General features: G+C 43.9%; 1 protein-coding gene across 1 annotated transcript in view; it reads left to right on the top strand.

The window, feature by feature from the left end:
- Nucleotides 1-6,129: 6,129 nt before the first annotated feature.
- The window catches only part of LOC146042591 (leukocyte antigen CD37-like), a 102,672-nt gene continuing 93,984 nt past the window's right edge, over nt 6,130-14,817 (top strand). Inside the window, exon 1 of the mRNA XM_083162664.1 lies at nt 6,130-6,328. The gene's annotated coding sequence lies outside the window, so the exon portion shown is untranslated. The remainder of the gene's footprint in view (nt 6,329-14,817) is intronic.

The raw sequence follows: 14,817 nt of genomic DNA, 5'->3' as shown, positions 1-14,817 counted from the left end.
GGGTCAGAAATTGGTACAAAATCAGAAAGGGACGTGGCCACACATCCATTTCTATACTTGCAATGGTACAGTTTCTAGGGTGTGTAATTACAGGCGCTGAGTGCGTGGAGACCGGGGTGGGCATTACTTACCGTGCCATAATTAATTAAAAATTCACCGCTCCCTGCCAGTGCCGCTCCCCTCACCGATCCTGCCTGCAACAGTCTCTGAGGTCTGGAGATCTGTAAAGCAGTGGGGCAGCCACTGAGTGTGGGAGCAGGTCCGCGGGCCTGGCCACATGACATCATAACCGCTGGGAACGGGTGCAATGGGCCAAATTCTTCCCTACACCCACCGGGCCAATACACCGATCCAGCCATCGCAATCATAAATGGGTGCATCGATAAGGTTTGGAGTGTAATAAGTTGAAGAATAAGACTGAGATAAAGATTTGCCATGTTAAAGTGTACAATTTACTCGATAAATTGTGAAAAAATATATACGTGTACATAGAAGTACAATTAAAAAATGACAGTAGGATTATAAAATAAGTTCTGATTCAAACTGATAATTGTTTGGATGGGGGTGGGTTTCGAAACAAATCTATAGGTGGGGGGGTATGGATATTGTGGGCATAATTGGTGTTTGGTACACCTACAGGGGGTCCTCAATTGATGGGATTTTCAGTACAGTGTCACGGTCACAGTGTCACCATAGCGGGATTCCCAATTGGGGTCCAGTTGGTCTTTTAGGGACCCTTTACAATCCCGTAGATCTCTCCTCCTTGACCCTATGGTCTCCCTTAATGATAGTCAATCATTGAGGGAGACCGTAGGCTCCAGGAGAAGAGACCAACGGGATTGTAAAGGGACCCCTAAAAGACCACCTGAATCCCAATTGGAAATACCCCTATGGTGACACTGAAGTGAAAATTTCTCATCAACTGGGGACCCCCTGTAGGTGTACCAAACACCAATTATGCCCACAATATCCATACCCCCTCCACCTATAGATTTGTTTCGCAACCCACCCCATCCAAACAATTATCAGTTTGAATCAGAATTTATTTTTTAATTCTACTTTCATTTCTTGATTGTACTTCTATGTACACATATTTATTTCACGATTTATTGAGTAAATTGTACACTATAACGTGACAAATCTTCATCTCAGTCTTATTCTTCAACTTCTTACACTCATAACTTCAAACAAATACATGCAGCGCTCATGCCCATCGACCAAACATTATCTATGAACCAAAAGAGTCTGGGAAACCCTTAAGGCAGAGCCGTGCCTAACATCCAACTGACTAACAGGGTGAGTGCAGTGTACCCACTTTGTATTGATCAACTGGTGCATTGGCCAGGACAAAGATTTCTCAGTGCAACTGGCCGGGGTGCGCAGAGATGGATATGGGGAAAAAAGAAAAGCTGGTACATTAGGTACAGTTTTTATTAGCCGGTACAGACTGTTAAATAAATGGCAAATTATTTTTTTAATGTGTTTGTGTGTGTTACTGTTTTTGTGTGTGTGTTGTAGTGTATCTGTCCAATGCGTAAGTGTGTGAGGTGTGCTATGTATATACAGTATGTGTATGTGTGTGTTGTGCATTTGTGTATCTGTGCAGTGTTTAAGTATGTGTTTTGTGTGTTGTACTGTTTTTTGGGTGTGTGTGTGTGTGTGTGGTGAATGTGGGTGTGTGTTGTGCTGTTAGAGGTATGTTATGTGTGTGTTGTGTGTATCTGCCCAATGTGTAAGTGCGTAAGGTGTGTTACGTATAAATGTGTGTGTGTGTGTAGTGTGCTGTGTGTATCTGTGCAATGTTTGTGTGTGTTCTTTGTATTGTACTGTTTTTGGGTGCGTGTTGTAGTGAATGTGGGTGTGTGTTGTACCATGAGTGGTGTGTTATGTGTGTGTGTTGTGTTATGTGTATCTGCTGAATGTGAGGTGCGCTACATATATATGTGTGTGTAGTGTGCTGTGAGTATCCTGACAATGCTTAAGTGTGTGTTTTGTGTGTTTCTGTATCTGCACAATGTTTAAGTGTGTGTGTTTGTTGTACTGTTTTTGGGTGTGTGTTGTAGTGTATACGGGTTTGTGGTGTGTTATGTGTGTGTTTTGTTGTGTGTTTCTGTCCAATGTGTAAGTGTGTGAGGTGCGCTACCTATATATATGTGTGTTGTGTGCATATGTGGTGTACTGTGTGTGTGTGTGTGTGTGTGTGTGTGTGATGTGTGGTCTATGTATATCCTCAGTTATTCCTAATAATTGTTTAAAGCCTTCACCATAATGTTAGAATGTGTCATTCATACTCAATGACAGCAATGATATCAGGTGTGGAGTTGTTCCTTCGACTACGGTTTCCCCGATCGTCAATCTTTTTCCCCAGATCATCAATGAAGGCAAATTTAAACTTGGTGTTTTTTAAATTTCTAAGTGAAATTTCCCAAAAACGGCTTCAAGGTGCACACCACCAGGTCCAGAAGTACCTTGTTGCCAAATTTGGCAGCGCTGAGTGCCACGGTGTACCCGCAATGCAACGGACACGCACACACACGCACACAGACTCTTCAACTTATTATATAAGATACACAGCCCACCTCATATTGCATTATACATAGCCCCCATATTACATTATACACACCTCCATATTGCATTATACATAGCCCACCTCATGTTACATTATACACAGCCCACCTCATGTTACATTATACACAGCTCACCTCGTAATACATTATACACAGCCCCCATTGAGTTGCCGCTGGAGGTAATGTCGCTCACTGATGTTTTCAGTCCTCTTTTTTGGGGTGATCAATCATCATGATCATCAGTGAGCGACATTACCTCCAGCGGCAATCCAAGCAGCCGCAGACATCGTGAGGACCCCACTTCTGCTATACTCAGAAAGAATTTGAACTCACCAATTGGTAACGTGCACTTACCTGTCCCCAAAAGTGATCACTTTCAATTTATATTCCAGACGTATCCATTGAGGCGTGGCTACAATCATTATTTTTAATATTCATTCCAATTTACTTTTATTTCCCCACCCTACCATGTTATATTGCTTTTATGTATTATTGTAATTTCATGTGAATTTTATTCAGTAAAATTTGTTATACTTTTCTAAATATCTAATATTGTCAATCATTACAAGCGCTGCTTGACTCGCCTTGTGTGTGTCCTCTTTCTCTTGTTTTTGAGTGGGGAGTGACTGCCCCCACATTTAAGCAGCTGCTTTCTTCCTAGCGAATATACTTTTTCCATTTACATGAGACAAGTATCATATTGAAGAACTTTTGAGTGGGCTTTGAATGATTTTGGTCCAGTGAAACTGGAACGTTTGGTTCCAGAGTAATCTGCCCTCAAAGAACATGAACAGCCATGAAATTACATTTCAAAAATAAAACAATCGGTTTACATGCAATATCTCTGGAACCGATTGACCGATATGGGCCTGCCTGGTATCATATTGAAGGCCCAGCGATTTGGAATGAAATGAGATCAATTACAAGCTTCTGTGATGCTGTGGGGGGGACTTGCACCCATCGGAACTGGGTGGGGGTCGGAATTGACGGGTCCCATATTTTCCTATGGGGAAAAAAGTTACAGTTTTACCAGTCGATATCTCCGGTTCCCGGGGGGCTAGAGACACGGGGCTGGGCTCGTTGGAAAGCCCTGGTCCTCAGCTACAAATGACAGGGGAGGCAGGGTCAGTGTGTGTTTATTTAACTATTTTTTTTACTGTGGAACTACAAGTGCCAGCGGGCCCTTTAATGCCCCGTAGGCTGGGGCTTGTGGTTCTCCAAGTCCCAGCTTGCGGGGGAGGCTTCTGAGACTCATAGTTCCACAGTTAAAAACAATAGTTTTTTATTCTATTTTTTACACTGAAATCAGCCCGGTGGCCACCGCTCCAGAGCCACCGGGGACAGCACCAGGCCCCTGGCCAGGCTGACTGGTCAGTAGGGTGATGTTTTGGCCGCGGGACATTATATAATAGGTGTCCCCCGGCTGTGACATTACCTTGCTGGCTGGTCTGGCCTGGGGCTGGTTCTTAAAATACGGGGGACCCCTAGTCCCCTATTTTGGGAACCAGCCCCGGACATGGAGCCTGGGGCTGGTTGTAAAAAATCGGGGAACCCCTATTTGTCGGGTTCCCTGATTTTTTATTACCAGCCCCGGCTCTTTCAGCCTGGTACTGGTCGCGGCTGTGGGGGGGACCCCACGCTGATTTATTTATTTATTTTTCTATATATTTTTTACACACTGCAGCCTGCGCGGATCTGACTGGTCCGTGCAGACTGCCTACACTAATTCGTATTAGCGGCCGTATATATGGCCAGCTAATACGAATTAATACATCAGAGGGTTACAAAGCAGTCATATTTGACTGCTTTGTAAATTCTCCTCCGGAACACGACATTGCATACAAGGTACTGTATGCAGTCGTATTCATTCGTAGCAAGAATACGAATACAATTTTTTGTATTCGTATTCTTAGTAAATTTCCCCCTTAACATGAAAGTCTCCAGACTTCCCACCATAGCAGGGAGTATTTATTTCATAACATTAATTCTCGGGGAGGAGACACATGTTTAATCAGTCCACTGTGGAATCAGGCATTTTTTTAACCCCTGGATTGCATGGATAACAGGTACTCGGGAGGGACCTTAGGAAGATCAGTATATGTATTGTGTAATTGCACACTCACAAATGATTTCTGGCTTGTTCTAATTACGTGTGCGATTTTCGGGAAATTTTTTAGCTGTCTAAATAAAATCACACTCTATTTCATCTGAATCAGGGATGGCCATCGCCCATCGATGATTCAAAATCCTCGATGATTCATGACCGATGTAAAATAGTTTTCCCACTGATGAGGGAGAACCAGATGGTTTTCCTCCATCGACTGCAAAACAGAACCGAAAAGTTTTTTTTTCCTTTCTTAGTTAGGGTTCTGGAAACGGAGCATAGTTCCACCCCCAACACCCATAAAGACCCGCCCCCAGGTTATGATTGGCACACGGGCCAATCAGTCAAATAAAAATTTGCAATAGTGCAAATGATCATCAATGGTAGCATACTATGTGATGTATGACCATCGATAGTTAAAACAATCAATGGTCATACATCACATAGTATGCAACCATTGATGATCATTTGCACTATTGCCAACCTTTGATGGTGATAACATCGACGGCCATCCCTATATTCTAAATCAGGCCCCTAATTTACTACTCAGGCAGTATCTACTGATCCTCTTTGTGCTATGGGAAGTATTCTGATTCAATCGATCCCCCGCGCATTCGCACGGGGGGACTGATTGTTTGCGACAGCTCATGCGCATTGGGTTTTATGCGCATGTGCAGCCACAACGTGCGAGCTCCTACAGCGGTCGCACACAGAAGTCCAGACAGGGGGCGTGGAGCAGCAAGTTGGGCAATTTGCATATGGGAATGCTCGGCGTTTCATGGGCGTTCCCATGAGAACAATAGGTGTTCCCATGCAAATTGCCCAGTGGCATGGGCTGCCCGCTCTGTCCTCGCACAGTTCGCCCACAGGTCTGAGACACCAGATCTGCGAGGGCTGGAGAAATGAATTGATGGTCACCAACCATCAAATGATTTCTCCCCTGCACAAAGGCTGCGAATAGATGATATGCAAATCATCCATTTTCATGCCTGTGGGGCGTCGGGTGGTTCTACGGGCGGGCGGCTCTTGGTGGGCTCGCAAGGCTGCAAAATTCACAGACTTGCAAGTCAACCAGAATAAGGGGGAAATTTATTTACTAAGATGTGAAATACACTTCACAGGTCACGTTGCTATGGGCAACCAATCAGATCCTGTCTACTATCTTTTAGAGGGTGAAAAATAAATAAGTAGTAGCTTCTGATTGGTTGCCCATAGCAACAAGACCTGTGAAGTGTATTTCACATCTTAGTAAATTTCCCCCTAAGAACCTGCTACAGTATGTCTCATGATAAAGTGTGTGCTATGGGGGGGTTGTTCCAGCGAGGGAGACGGGTCACACTGCAGGAAATGTGATAATCAAACTATAATAATGATTCATCATTTGTAAAAAACAAACTACCTTAAAGGCTAGTGATGGCAATAAGAAGCAGACATCCAGGCTTCACATGTCCCCTCCCTGTTGGGGAGGCAGCCGGAGACAGCCAGTGACATGTGGAAGGGGCCGGCCTGCTCTGTCAATGAGGGAACAGAGGGTGAAGTCTGAAAGTTTGCACTATCCTGTGTTATAGCAAAGACGTGAGACAGAGGCAGCTGCTTCATTGTGGAAATCCATCCCTTCTCAATTACCTGCGGTTACTAGGACGGTCACTGTATTGTGGTGAGTGTGTACTAGTCTGCAGTGTGATACTGTGCATCCAGTGTAGCTGGCAGTGGCTACATTACTGTCCATGTACTGTAATTGTGTAATGTGGCTCCCCACTTATGGGGGTATATATATGAAATCCAGGGTATTCTGTGCAGCTTGGGAGTTTGTTTCATTTGTATATATTACATAAAAGATGTAAAGTCAGAGAAACACATCCACTGAGAAAGTTCTTTCCTGTCTTTATTATACAGTATATATGTTTTCATGTACATGTATTGTGGTGGCTTTATCGCTGTGCCTGGTGTTATATAATGGCTATGCTCCTGTTTGTATAAGAATGCATCATTTCTGTCATATTTGGGGCTATATAAACCCCCCACAGACCAGGGCTTGTGATTGTGACATGTGCTTTTACACAACCAGTAACTGAGGATGTGAGTGTGTGCAGACTAGTAAGTGTATGCAGATGTATTCATTATTTAAACGGTTCTGAGTTATAGAATGTACGGGTAACATGTGCTTGGCAGATAGTCCCAATTTCTGTGGGTTCCTGCGGAGATACTGGTAAATCGGTCCAGACAGTCATCATGAAATTGTGTTGCAGTGGAAGTGAGATCTAACCTCTGGTTTATAGTATTATAATAGTCTGGTTTTTTTTGTGGGGAGCAACCTATTGCTAAATAGCGGCTTGATGTACAGCTTCCTTCCTGAAACAAATAGATGTGCAAACAGTATCGGTCCATCTGCGCCTCAGGAAGCTACTGTAGGTTTACCAGGTTTAGCAGATGTAAGCAGTTTCACTGACAGACACATCATTTTACTGGACATTAAAAAGAAAAACAGACATAGACAGTACAGCTTTTCGCTGTTCAGTGCAATGTAATGCAATGCAATCTAGTACTAAAGGTGCCCATACACTTGCAGATATGTGTGTTGTGCGTTTTGTACTTCATTTGTGCCGTGCGATTTTGGCACTTGTAGGGGGGGATGCGATGCGATGTGATCTACTGTACTGTGCGGGTGCAATGCAATGCGATTTTAGCCTTTTTTTTTTGAGTTTAGAGTTACCTAATGGACATCGCATCGCATGTACTACAAAACTGATGCGATGCGATGTAGCACAAAAAGTACTGCCTGCACATACTTTTTGTGCTATACAATATTGTACCCGTGGGGACACGCATCGCAACGCATCCCCGCAGGTACACGGTGCGATTTTAACAGATGCGATGCGTTTTAAACTCTAAAAGTTCAAAACGCATGTTAAAATCGCAACGTGTATGGGCACCTTAAAAGTATGTGCAGCAAAAGAGAAATGAAAATTAGAAATGACTATAAGCTACAATGATGTCTTGCTAAATGTTTTGTTATTCTGTTTGATCTCGAAAATAAAAACAATTTTGAAGAAAAAAAAAGTATGTGCAGCACATACTGTTTGAGCTGTGTAATGGGATGTGCACGGGAGCGCGCATCTCATCGCAACCGGCAGTTGTAGCGACACTGCACACTAGATTTTCTAAATAAATGTTTTGCTGATTAATCTACAACTACAAATATTATTATTATTATTATTGTTGTTGTTTTAAGGCACCATACTGTTCAGTGTGGGATGCAGGACACACATAACGGACATACAAAGTTTACATGTAGAGATGGCCTTTGCTATGAGATTATCTGGAAGGCTGGGAGAGTCTATCACATGACTGTAAAACAGGGTTGCCGACTTTCTTATTCTCCTCTCCGGGAGAAGCCCGGAGAGGAGAGTTTCAGTGGCTCTTCGGGGAGCGTGGCTTAAGCGTGAAATCACTAAGCCCCACCCCCATGCTGGTAAACCAGCGAATTCAGGGACCTCTGTTAAGGGGGCGGGGCTAAAATGATGCAATTGTGTCATTTTAGCTCCGCCTCCTCCTCTGAGACCCGAGGATTGTGGCATTTTAATGCCGCGATCCGGGGGTCAGCAGGGGTCCCCCCTGAATCCGGGAGGGTTGCCCACCCTTACGGGGGGCCGGGAGGGGGACCCGATTTTCGGGAGACTCCCGGAAATTCCGGGAGGGTCGGCAACCCTGCTGTAAAATGGTTTTTAATATCCTTGGAGGAGAAGTCTTTTTGGGTGGTGCAGAGGAAATGGTGCTGCAAATCACACACACATTTACAGGCATACCACATTATTGGGATGCAGTCAATTTACCAACAGTCAAAATACTGACAACATTGGCAGTCAGTCAAAATTCTGACATCTAGGGATGGCCATCGACCATCGATGATTCAAAATCATTGATGGTTCATGGCCGATGTCGAATACTTTTGCCATCAATGGGGGAGTACCAGATGTTTTGCTTTTTTTTTTTCAAAGTGCTGGGACACAGAGCATAACTCCGCCCCTGACACCCGCGAAGCCCCGCCCCCGTGTTTTAAAAGGCCCACAGGCCAATCAATCAAACACAATGGATGACCATCGATATGTAAAAATATCGATGGTCATCCATTGCATAGTTAAGCACTATCGATGGCCAGTTGCCGAATTGCCATCGATGGCAACCATCGATGGCAATGGCAACGATGGCCATCCCTACTGACATCTTCAAAATGCCGACATTCTTTATGCCGACATGGTCAAAATGCCAACACGGTCATAATGTTGACATTTCAAATTTGACGTGTCAAAAATCGACATGAGTTTTCAGGATTTTTTCTTTGAAACTGACTTGGAGAGGGCAGCAAGACATGCGAGAGGACTTGTTGCACTTATAGGGTGTCCATTTTGACCTATGTCGACTTTTCCAGGCAGGGTAGAATCACGAAGCTGAGATGTGTAGAAATGTCTGTGCTGCAGCAATCAAATCACTAGTGGGATAAGTTTAATATAGATTTATTAGATTGGATGGATAACTCTCTTTAAGCAGGTTTAAAACTCATCTCTTTCAGACATTTTATAATGTTTTGCATACCTTTACATGACATATACAGTAACATAGAATAAAAGCCAGGGTGCTTCCCTTTACTGACATAGGTGAAGCAGAAGTGTCCATATACTGAAATAGACCTCCTAGTCTGATGAGATGGAACTACCAGTGCACACACTTCCTCTGTAATCAGCAGGGTGACATACTGTACCTGGAACGTGTAGGAGTGTGAGTTAGGGGGAAATTCCTAAGAGAAGGGTAAATGTTTATGTCACAGATGTGCAAGCAGTCAGCGGAAACATGTTTCTGAAGATGAGTAATCCGTGGTGGTTCATATACATAGCCACAAGCCCACATTTTCCCCTGATGCACTTACCTATCTGCACTAATTATTAGCCGTGATTGAACCATTATATTTTTATACTGTGCATTTTCCAGGCACCATTACCCAATTACAAAGTTGTTATGCAATGTGCACCTCACATTCATATGTATGCAGGCATCCAAGGCTACCAAGACATGAGAGACTTAACCGAGGCAATAGGCCTGCTTCCTATTCAGATGTGTCCAGCTATTGGTCACATAGAGTACAGCACTGCTGTTCTTCATTCGTGTCTCCCCTTATGAGGTGAAATCTGTACAACTCTTCAAACAAGTAACATATGTGATATCAATCACTACCGTTTATGAAGATCGCTATCACATATGTTAGTTCCTTGAATGTGCTGCTGTAGCTTCTACAGTACATCATTTTTAAGTGTTTGGGGTGTATGTTTTTCCATTCAGACAACAAAGGCAGCAATTATGTTAGGGCATTTGTTTCCCTGTTTGTTTACATCCCTATGGGAGGGCAAAAGTAAGATCCATCCACCTTCATTCTAATTGGTGGATGGATCTTAAAGAAGTCCAAGCTCATGCTAAAACTGGCATTGTTTCACCTAAAAGTGGGCTTTTTTCTGCGTAGATTGTGGTGGCGCTTTGCCCGAGTGGGATTATTGTGTCCTGATGTCACATGTCTATGTTTGAATGTTAGTATGGCACTTAAGGGTGTAACTAGATTGTTCACTTCAAACGTCACATATTTAGAGAACTGTCTGACCTTCAGTTAAGAGGAATTTCTTTTTTTCTAATCCATTTGACGTTTATCATCTTGGTGCATGTGGTAGCTATTTTAATTTAATTATAAGATATTAGTGATGTAACTCATGGGTTAATTATATGTCATCCCAAATTACAAGCATCATCTCTTTGGTTTTTTGCTCACCATCGAATGATTCCGCAGCACTCGGTCTGCAAAGTAAGTATTGATTTTGGCAGCTGATCTCAGAATTTGGGGTGGGCGCTGATGTCAGCTGCCTGCCCCGAGCAGCCATCAACACGCCTGTGTTCCCAGGGGAACCTCCAGCGGTTTTATAGGGAAGCCCATGATATGCTGGCCATACCCCTGCTGCCGTCCCCTGTCTGCCCTGTCCCTTTCCCCCGACAGCGCGTGTGATCCTTTCCAAAGGTGTTTGCACAGGGGTTTGGCCCCATCCGAATGAACCTGAATCAGGCCCTAAGTAAATTGGGCTTTGCTTTCATTCTTGTTTCATTTATTTAGTGGGATACGGTCATTTGGTCTACAACAAGAAGGTCGACAAGCATTGGGTCGACATGCAGAAAGGTCGACATGGGTCTAGGTCAACATGGGCAAGGTCTACAGTTAAAAAGGTCAACATGGGGTTTTTCAAATTTTTTGAGCGGACTTGTGCCAACAGGCGGTATTTCATGCCCTACCATTCACTAGAGCGTGGTGGGAGAATAAAATAGTGTGCCTGAAACATGCGAGGGATGCGCTGCACTTTAACCTGTGTCCATGTCGACTGTTTTGACATTTGGTTGAAAAAAAAAAACACACAGTGGAAAACCATGTGTCGACATTTTGACTGTCGACCTTGCCCATGTCGACCTAATGCTTGTGTCGACCTAATGACCCTGTCGACCTAGACACATATCGACCTTGATCCATATCGACCTATCTGCATGTCGACCTAATGGTGTCAACCTAATGCTTGTTGTAAACTTAATGATCCACACCCTATGTATTGTGGACAGGATTATGCATTGTTTGTTTACATATGTTTTGATTGGCAGCTGCCATAACTGATTGTGTCTGTCATGTTTCACCATATATATTTCTGTTTGGTATTAGACCACTATGCAATATACTGGTTTGGGGTATTCCAATAGTTGAACAGATTTTAAGAAAATGTTCTTTTGTAAACTGCATGTTATATTGCATTATTCTAGAGTTGTGACATTTCTGTAATGGAGTAATGGTTGCTAGGAAAACTGATTCATACCAGATGTTGTGGAAAAGTTTACTTTTAAAACTCACAGCTTTAATTCGTGATTCATGCCCTGATACAAGGACATTTTAGATGATTGTGCATGATGTTTGTCATATGTTTCTGATTTATGTATGAGCACACATGGTATTGTGGCAACAGTGGATGATTTGTAAAGAGGGCGTTTAAATGAGATAAGGTGACCCAAAGATGCTTGGAGATTTTGATTTTTTTTTTTGTTCCTTGCAACAGATATACAAAGTGTCAGCTAAAGTTTGATGTGTGTGGCCATGTAAAGGGGCATACACACGGGGCAATATGTAATGATCTCTCTATGGCCCTCATTCGAATTGGTTTGCCCCGTTGCAAATTTGGGACGGGGACCGATATTAAAGATCTGTGCATGCTCATATGCTAATATGCAAATGTGTAGGTCGTCTCTGCGGGCGCCCTCGGAGACTTACAGCAGGAGGGGGTGCAGGAGGTGTGCTGGGAGCGTTTCTTGGGTGTACCCATGAAAACGATATGGTGGCATCCTGCCTTCACGGGGCAGGCAGCTGTCCACCTTGTTCTAAGTCACCAGGGATTGATTTAGATTAGCAAACTCTTGAGAAATCATTTGATGGTCGATGACCAATGAATAATTTCGGGCCCGTACGCAAGGCTGCAAATGGATGTTTATGCAAGGTAGCAGGGGCGAGTGTTCATGTGGGTGGCGTTAGTTTGCTCGCAAAGCAACAATATAGTGCTGTTTTGCTAGTGAACCAGAATCAGGACCTATATGTATAGCACCGCCCACAGGGAAAGCCAATCCGGCTAGATTGCGGGGTTTTGCCCATAAACAATAGGCAAAGCCCCTGCTCAGCACAAAGCATGAGAGCAGGTTGCCCTGTACAGGGTTTAAGTTGTTCTTTATACATTACAGACTTTTAAAGTATAGTTGTCACCTATATACAGTGGAAGCTGCCATTTTGGCAGCTAGGAACTAACATTGTCACTGAGGAATAAACTAGCAGGTGCCCTTGATATGCTCCATAAAAGGTATTGTTTTTTTGCACTGGTGAGATTGGATGTGTTGTATGCCAAGAGTACTCTATGCCAAGATACACCTCTACCATCTGATCCCAGGAGACACCTCTGTAACCTAGAAGTGCATTTGGTTATCCGTAAACTGAAATAATTAACACGGGTCCAGAATGTGGTGACAGATTCTGTAAAATACAGTAGGTTTATTAACAAGTACTGGTTGGTTTTAAGTTGGATTAAGGGGTCTCTATATTAAGTTATGAAGAGAGATGGACAGAGATAAGTGTATGTGTGTGTGTGTGTGTGTGGGGGGGGGGGGGGCAGTGCCTAAAACCTCATTGCATGTCATACAAGTATACAGTATATTTAATGGCATCGCACCCTATAAAATCGCATGCCATCGCATGCGATTTTGCGTGCGGTGCGATCGCCTGCGATGCGATCCGCCGGGGCCAAGAGAGCAGTGAATAAATTACATAGGAAAATCGTATCGCACAGCACTAAAACGGCCCATGCGATGCGATGCAATGTTCTTATGCAGAATAGCCCACTAAGCAATTTGCTTAGTGGGCGCCTTGCTAATACACAAGTACCTCACAATCTTCTAAGGGTTCACAGAAGATCTGGCACCAACAGCAATAACTTCCAACTGTTAGGCACCTGCAGTAATTTCTAATCTTATGAGCTAAAGTACACGGCTCCTGGGATGTGTTCCTTTACTCTAGAATGAGAGATTTTGATTCTTGTAGACAGAGGCAAATTTAGGGTTCAGGTCGCCCCTAGGCACAATATTATTTACCTTCCTGTACTTAACCTTTTGCAGTCCAATTTTTTTTTTTTGCAATTCAGTCTGGTTTAAATGTTTAAATTAATTGTACATTTTTTTATTATTCAAAAATGGTCGACATTGAATGTTGAACGATGTTAATGTTCTTATTTTAAAGTGGCTCACCATTGGATCTGCTACTAGCGCTAATGGTGCCCATACATGCACCGATTTCACTGTGCTGTGTGTTTTGTACTTCAAGCTGCCATGCGATTTTGGCAATTGAAGTGGATGTGATGCGATGCGATGTACTGTACTTTGTGGGTGCGATGCGATGAGATGCGATTTTAGCAACTTTTTTTTTTAAGTTTATAGGTACTAATGGACATCGCATTGCATCGCATCGCAAGTACTCCTGTACTGATGCGATGCGATGCAATGAAGCACAAAAAGTACTGCCTGCAGATACTTTTTGTGCTTTACAATATCGTACCTGCGGGGACGCGCATCGCATTGCATCGCATCCCCGCAGGTACAGTACATGTTGCGATTATCGCACATGCGATGCGTTTTGTAGTTTAAAAGTACAAAACACATGCGATAATCGCAGCATGTATGGGCACCTTTAGGCTGTTGAGCCTGACTAGACGTTGGACTTGACAGGGTTAATCATTCCCCATCTCCCCCTGCCTAAATCACAATACTGTCATGTCAGCTAAGCATAGCTGCAGGGGTGTGGATTGTTTTGTCGACAGTAATTACAGTCCTAATTAGGTCTACAGGTTGACCATTAATGTAAAGTATAAACACGTCGATTTTTGTAAAAAAAATGTGGACCTTTTTTTCATGTCGATATTGTGGCTATGTCGACCTAAACCATGCCTACCTTTATACTGTTGACTTATCGACTGTAAACCCTGCAGACCCTGCCTGCAACAGTGTATGTGACTCTGCATAGACATGATATGGGCCCTTATTCTGATCGGTGCGGCCGGATCCGAATATGCGGCCAGGACCGTGCGTGCGAAACCCCGCCTTCCATACGGATCGCCAACTCCGTCCGTACGCGGTAAGAAGCTGGCCGAACGGACCGCACGTGTATTTTTCACGGAATACGCCTCCTCCATCTCAGGGAACCTCCCCCATCATACGATGGTCGCAGACCATCGAATGCAGGACCGAGTGCTCCACCAGCTCCCGCAACCTCAGACCACACGGACATTTTTCAGTGCAAAAGCAGGGATCTGGGCGGGCAGCTGACATCCGGCGATGTCATATGTCCGCCCCATACACGTGCGTCACGACTGCATTACCATACGTACGCCCAGCGTTTGCATGGGAACGCCCATGAAACGCGGGGCGTATGCATATGGTAATGAGCCCAAACAGCCCTTCACGCCCCTCTCCACCCCCTGTTCGGAGTGTTCACATTTCATGCGGGATTTGGCCGTACGCCCCGCTCGCACATGCGCAGAGACG

This window comes from Crinia signifera, chromosome 19, assembly GCF_055691185.1.
Source record: "Crinia signifera chromosome 19, ASM5569118v1, whole genome shotgun sequence".
NCBI lineage: Eukaryota > Metazoa > Chordata > Amphibia > Anura > Myobatrachidae > Crinia > Crinia signifera.
Note: the sequence above shows the minus strand (reverse complement) of the source record. Positions and strands in the feature narration are given on the sequence as shown.